Genomic DNA, 5,938 nt, shown 5'->3' on the forward strand with positions numbered 1-5,938 from the left:
TCAGGGAGCTCTGTTTAGTTTCAGCAGCTGCAAACCTCCGCTGCGAGGCTCAGAGGAGGATGGCAGCAAAAAGGAAGAACCTGGATATAAGAAATTGTTTTTCAAAGAAACCTGTAAGTCACATAAAGTCAAGTTCACTCATATAATGTGTCCGTCACAATAACGTTACAGGCTATGCTAGGACATACATGCCAACACTCACGATTTTTCCGGGGAATCCCGAATTTCAGTGCCCCTCCCGAAAATCTCCCGGGGCGACCATTCTCCCGATTTTCCACCCGGACAACAAAACTGAAAACCATATCCCAGACTGGCCCAGCCAATTCCAGTTTCCAACAATGGCTACTATTACTGCAGCTACTTAGTTTTAATATTACTCTTATTACTCTTTCTGGGTCGCAAAATAAACTTTTAACACATTTTCAGGCGAGAATGTAGCTGTGTAAACGTCAAATAACTTAAACATGTTATTGTTTGGCCTTTTTCTGTGTTTTATTTGTTGGTGAGTAAATGGTTTTGGCTGAGATTAAAGTTATTAGATTAAATTAGATTAAATAAAACTTTATTAATCCCTCAGGAGAATTCCTCCAGGGTTCTCACACAGCTGAATAAACTGCTGTGTGAAAACAGCAGTTTATTCGACCATCTACACCAGCGTCCGGTTATATTTTAGACAGCAAGGAGCAGACGGCAGGTGACGTAATTCTGAAGGCTAGACCGTCCAATTTCACAGTCGCTCATTTCCGGTCTAGCCGGCTTTCAGAGGACCCGGCCCACTTAGACCACAAAGGCCGGGTTCTCAGGTGGACGCAGCCTCTGAATTTGGACACCCCCGGCCTGTTTCCGGCCGGACAATAATAACGGTGACATTTAAGTTATTTTATCCGATAAATAAACACTGTAAAATCAAGTTTTTACAGCTGTAATTTTAAACAGTTTAAAAGCATGTAGAATAGCATATGCAGGCAAGTATATTTCTCCTTTTTTTTTATCAAGAAGCAAAAACAAAAAGGAAAAAATAAGAAACGGGGCAGGGGTCGATGGTCGAATCATCCGTCCCCACCAATGCCACAACCAAATCTACACCCTTGCAAAGGCCTTTTAAAACTCCAGGAAGAGAATGAAGCTATTGTCAGATACCAAATCAGAGTAATCAAGTAGATCCAAAACCAGTCTAATGTTATTAGAAATGTGTCTATTTCTCATTAAGCCTGATTGTGTCTCATCGATAATTGTGTCCAAGAACTCTTTAATTCTGTTATCAAGTACTAAAGCCATAATCTCATAGTCATTATTGAGCAGACAGATGGGTCTCCAATTATCAATAAGAAGTAAGTCTTTGTTTGGCTTTGGAAAAAGTGTTATGAGACCCTGAGTAAGAGTAGGAGGGAGGTTGTTATTCTCTATACTTTTTTTTTCTTTTTTTTGTGTCCCGTTTGGATCTATAGCCATCAGAATTGTTGTCTTGAGGCCAAGAAAGATGCCAAGCGGATTTATTTTACCAAGTGGATCATCATGGCCTTGCCATATTGGTCCATTTGATTGACCTTTATTATAATTATGAATTTATTTTATTTTCGGTTGCTACAAACGAGACAGACATGACTGTGGGATAGGACAGGGGGAAAGAATGAAAGAAAGAGAGGGAGAGAAAGAAAACCAAAGGGGAGAAGAGAGGGTGAGAAGGGGGGGAAGAGAGAAAAAAAACAAAAAAAACAAAACAAAAAACAAACAAAACTCCTGGGTCACCTGTATGGACAAAAAAAACAGAAGAGAAAGCAAACAGCAAAGAGCAACATAATAAAAAAAAACAGCACCATCACAATAAACTAGCTAGCAGTAGATATCAATAGTTACTAAATAATAAACGATATTGTGCAGCACGCAAGATAGACAGCGCACAGTGTGCTTTGAGGCAGCAGCCAAGAAAGCTGTAGTCCGTGTCTGTGAATACCCATGTGTACACCTGTGTGGATCAGCATGCTTGTATTCCAAAGGTTTCTCCATGTAACGATCTGCTAGGGAGTGTGGGGAGCCACAGCCCTGTCCTCTATGGTATGAAGCAGGTATGGAGGAGATCAAAACTCCAGACATCCAGAGGCCCCCAGAACACAAGAGACCAAGGAAGACCCACAGAGGGGCAGCCGCGCCACTGTCCCAGTAAGAGCTGAGGAGAGTCCCAGATGAGGGCTCACTCAGCAGCCGCGGAGCAGAAGCCAGGGGGAGTTGCAGTGACGCGCCCGTGAGCTCCGCCGGCAGCCAGCTGTGCCTGAGTGACCGAGCCCCAGGCCGAGAGGCCGGGGGCACCCCACCTCCGAAGTGGCCCGTGCGAGCCCCAGGCTCCAGGTTTCGATAAGCGGCCACCAAGGAGTGAGCCGGTGTGTACCTGGACGCCCATCCCCAGACACAAAGAACCACCAACGCACCGATACCTGAGGGAGTCCGCCACCGGCAGGGGACGTAATGGTGGGTGGAGATAGGCCTCCAAACCTTGGAGGGCCTGAGATGTCCCCAAAGATACTTTCTATACTTTCTATGAAAACCTGCAGTAAGAACTTAGTACTTCGTCTCCATGGCCTTATCAACATCCAATCTCCAGACTTCAGACTCTGCTCCTGAGGAGAAACAGAATCATCTGGCAGATCATTTGTTCTCATGACTTCTTTACTTTTAAACATTTTGAGCATCCAATCTGCTAATGTGCTCTCTCTTCTGTGTTTCTATCATCACTACAGAAGACTAAAACTCTAAATGCTCTACCATATATAATCTCAAAGCTCACAGCTTTACTGTGCCGTTAGTTCTCTCTACCAACCCTGCACTGTGGCTGATATGAACAATGATGTTTTAGTGTTATCCCTAGATGCTGTGCCATTAATCCAATCACTTCATTTACAAAGTGTGGACCATCATCACTATAAATAGTCTCCGGAATCCCGTGTTCTGGGATGATATTCTTACATATTGCTTTGGCAACCGAAATGGCATCTGCTTCCCTAGTTGATTGATTGATTGACTGATTGATTGATATACCTTTATTAGTCCCACAAGGGGAAATTTCATGTTATGGCTGCCGACCTGCAAGGGCGTCGCCATCTTACCCTCCAACCATACATACATTACACAAAAACATCACACGGTGAAGACAGGTCAGAGAGGTATAACAATGGAAGATGCACCACACGAGGAAGGATAAGGAGAAAAAAATAACTCCCCCCAGACTGAGCTTGAACAGGGAGATCAGTTTAAGAACAGAAAAAAAAACACCTCTGCACATGAAAAAACTCTTAATACACCAAAGAAACACGTGACAAGCAACAGGAGTGGGTAAAGGGTGAGAGACAGTCAGTGTAGGCAGTACATCCGGGCCTGCAGCCTATGCGCTGGTCTCCTTGATTCACCGTCAGCATCGGAAGGGAATAAGTGTTGAAGGCGTTTGGAGGGGGAGGGGGGATGAGTGTACATCTGCATGTGTGTATATGTCTGTGTGTGTGTGTGTATGTCCAGACTTCAGCTGAGACAGTGTCCTTCGCCCTGCCAGGGGTGGCCTTGCATAGAATGGGAAAAACCCACTACCCACTTTGCAAAAGGGCAAAAGAAACCTTTTGACATAATCTCAAAAAAAGCGTGAGCTGGCAGGGGACTCCATAATTGGTCATAATGGCTCATTACCTGTGTGGACTCAGACTGTGGAGGCAATAGTAGATACGAAGAGTCAGCCACGCTGTTCAGCACAGAACTTACGGAGCACCAAAACTGCACACATTCCCTTTATCATGATGGCTCGTTTGAAATTTATTTAAAATACGTTTTGAGTTCAAGTTTAAGTTTCCGAGTTAAACTCTGCTATACCTGACCGTGTAAAATCTGACATTAAAAATCTGAAATTAATCTGATGTTAAAGATTATTTTTCAAAAATGATTATCTAATAATTATCTAATAGAGGCAGTATCTTGGTTACATCTCTTGGATGAATGGATGACAGGGTGCTACAGCAGAGGCTTTCATCTGATTAATGCCAGATATTCATGAACTCATGCAGGATTTAATTTTTACTGAAAGAATGTTAAATATCCAAATCCAGCTGTGTGGGTCTTTGTGCTGTCACTGTGCAATGTGGACTGTGCACCCCGAAGTTATGCAGGAGTTTCTTAAAGTGTCGCTTCAGAGACGTCTGAAGCTTGGACACAGTATAATGTGGAGCAGTTGCACACTGTTATAATGATTATTTCTTTGCATCTCTGCAGTGTTTTATGATAAAATAAAAATCAAGTGCAAAACCCTTGAAATTGATCCAGTGGTTTGTGGTTAAAAAATTACGGAGCCCCCCAGGGGACATGGGAGAAGAAAAAAAATTAGGGAGAAAAAAAAAAAATTAAGACGGACTTTTGCGAGATCTCGCGAGATCTCGCAAAAGTATTGCGAGAGCTCGCAAAAGTATTGCGAGCTCTCGCAAAACTTTCTCGCGAAAGTTGAATTCCAACAATGGCGGCAGCTACTTAGTTGTAATAATGCTCTTTCTGGGTCACAAAATACACTTTTAAGATATTTTGAGGCGTGAATGTAGTTGTGTAAACGTCAGATACCTGCTCGGTTTACAAGAACTCACATATTTGCAAAAGTGCTCCGACGTTTTTGGAGATCTGACACCCAATAGCTCGAAGCTAACGGGAGGTCGAGACCTACTACAGCCGGGAGGAACACCGCTTTCCCGGCAAATCGTGCCTCGACCTCCCGGTCAGCTTCGAGCTGGCGGCCTCCGAAGAATGCGGCTAAAACTTTTGCGAGCTCTCGCAATACTTTTGCGAGAGCTCGCAAAAGTCCGTCTTAATTTTTATTTTTTTCTCCCTAATTTTTTTTTTTTCCTCCCTAATTTTTTTTTCTCCCATGTCCCCTGCGGGGCTCCGTAAGAAATAGCAGTTTTATAAGCTGAGGTTGTCCATTTTCTGACTTTCTTTACATTCTGATAGTTTGTAACAATCTGAAGTGCAAGAAGAATTGTGAAGTAATTTTAAAATATTGTTCCTAATTTAGGAACAACACCACCTGCTTCCATGTCTTGCATTAATATTTTAATAACTTCTCTGCTTATTGACAATTGTCCCTCAGATAATTATATTATCTCTATTTGTACGATACGACGAAGGAAAAACAGGGTACCTCTTTGAAAGTGTTGAAACACTTATGTAATTATTTATTTTTGCAAAATAGATGCATTATACTCTGTGCTTTTTCAAAGACAATGACACTTGGGGTTCAAATGAAAACATTGGGGTGTAACATTAATGAAATGCTCAATCATGATGAAACAGATTCTCCTGCGTCTTCAGAAAGTAAAAATAAACTAAAAGTAAACTTACTGAAAGTAAAAAAAAAGGGTGAAAACTGACGAATGTGGATAAATCTGGTATATTTACACGATGAATTCAATACACATTCATATCTGACTCTGCTGCTTTGTCAACAGCAGCTGTGTTGCTTCCAGTCAGTATCACGTGCTGAGTTCTTGTGCCCTCCTCCTCCTTTGCATCCTTTCAACATTTTCATTTACAAAAATGTTGATGCACAAAATCTGCCATAAAAATCCTCATAAAACAATATTGTTTTTTGCTTCTTTTTTCATAAATGACTCATCATCATAATCATCTTTGTTTAGAAGCAAGAAGAATCATATAGAAATGAAAAAGGGATAAATCTTCTGACCGAATCTGCTGGGACTGTGTGAGGTCCTGAGGCTAAGAGTAAGGATTTATCCACAGGAGAGCTGCGTTCTTACAAACCATCCCACTGTGTAAACCTGACATCTGTGGAACAGCTGAGCTGTATGATGTGTACAAGGACACAAAACATTATTTACCATCAGATCCCGAGCCCTCCATGTGTTAATCAAGAAACTGCTGCTGTGCTACAGCCATAAATAATGAATAAATTAGGAGC

The 5,938-nt window shown here is 42.1% G+C and overlaps 1 protein-coding gene across 1 annotated transcript in view; it reads right to left on the reverse strand.

Moving 5' to 3' along the window:
• The window catches only part of LOC146701561 (uncharacterized), a 15,373-nt gene extending 15,299 nt beyond the window's left edge, over positions 1-74 (reverse strand). Inside the window, exon 1 of the mRNA XM_085467887.1 lies at positions 1-74. This exon is cut by the window's left edge and continues 444 nt beyond it. The gene's annotated coding sequence lies outside the window, so the exon portion shown is untranslated.
• Positions 75-5,938: the final 5,864 nt, after the last annotated feature.

The sequence above is a fragment of the Copadichromis virginalis genome, linkage group LG9, assembly GCF_057382275.1.
Source record: "Copadichromis virginalis isolate Kocher_CV1m ecotype Utaka linkage group LG9, C_Virginalis_male_GT1.1, whole genome shotgun sequence".
NCBI classification, from domain to species: Eukaryota; Metazoa; Chordata; class Actinopteri; order Cichliformes; family Cichlidae; genus Copadichromis; species Copadichromis virginalis.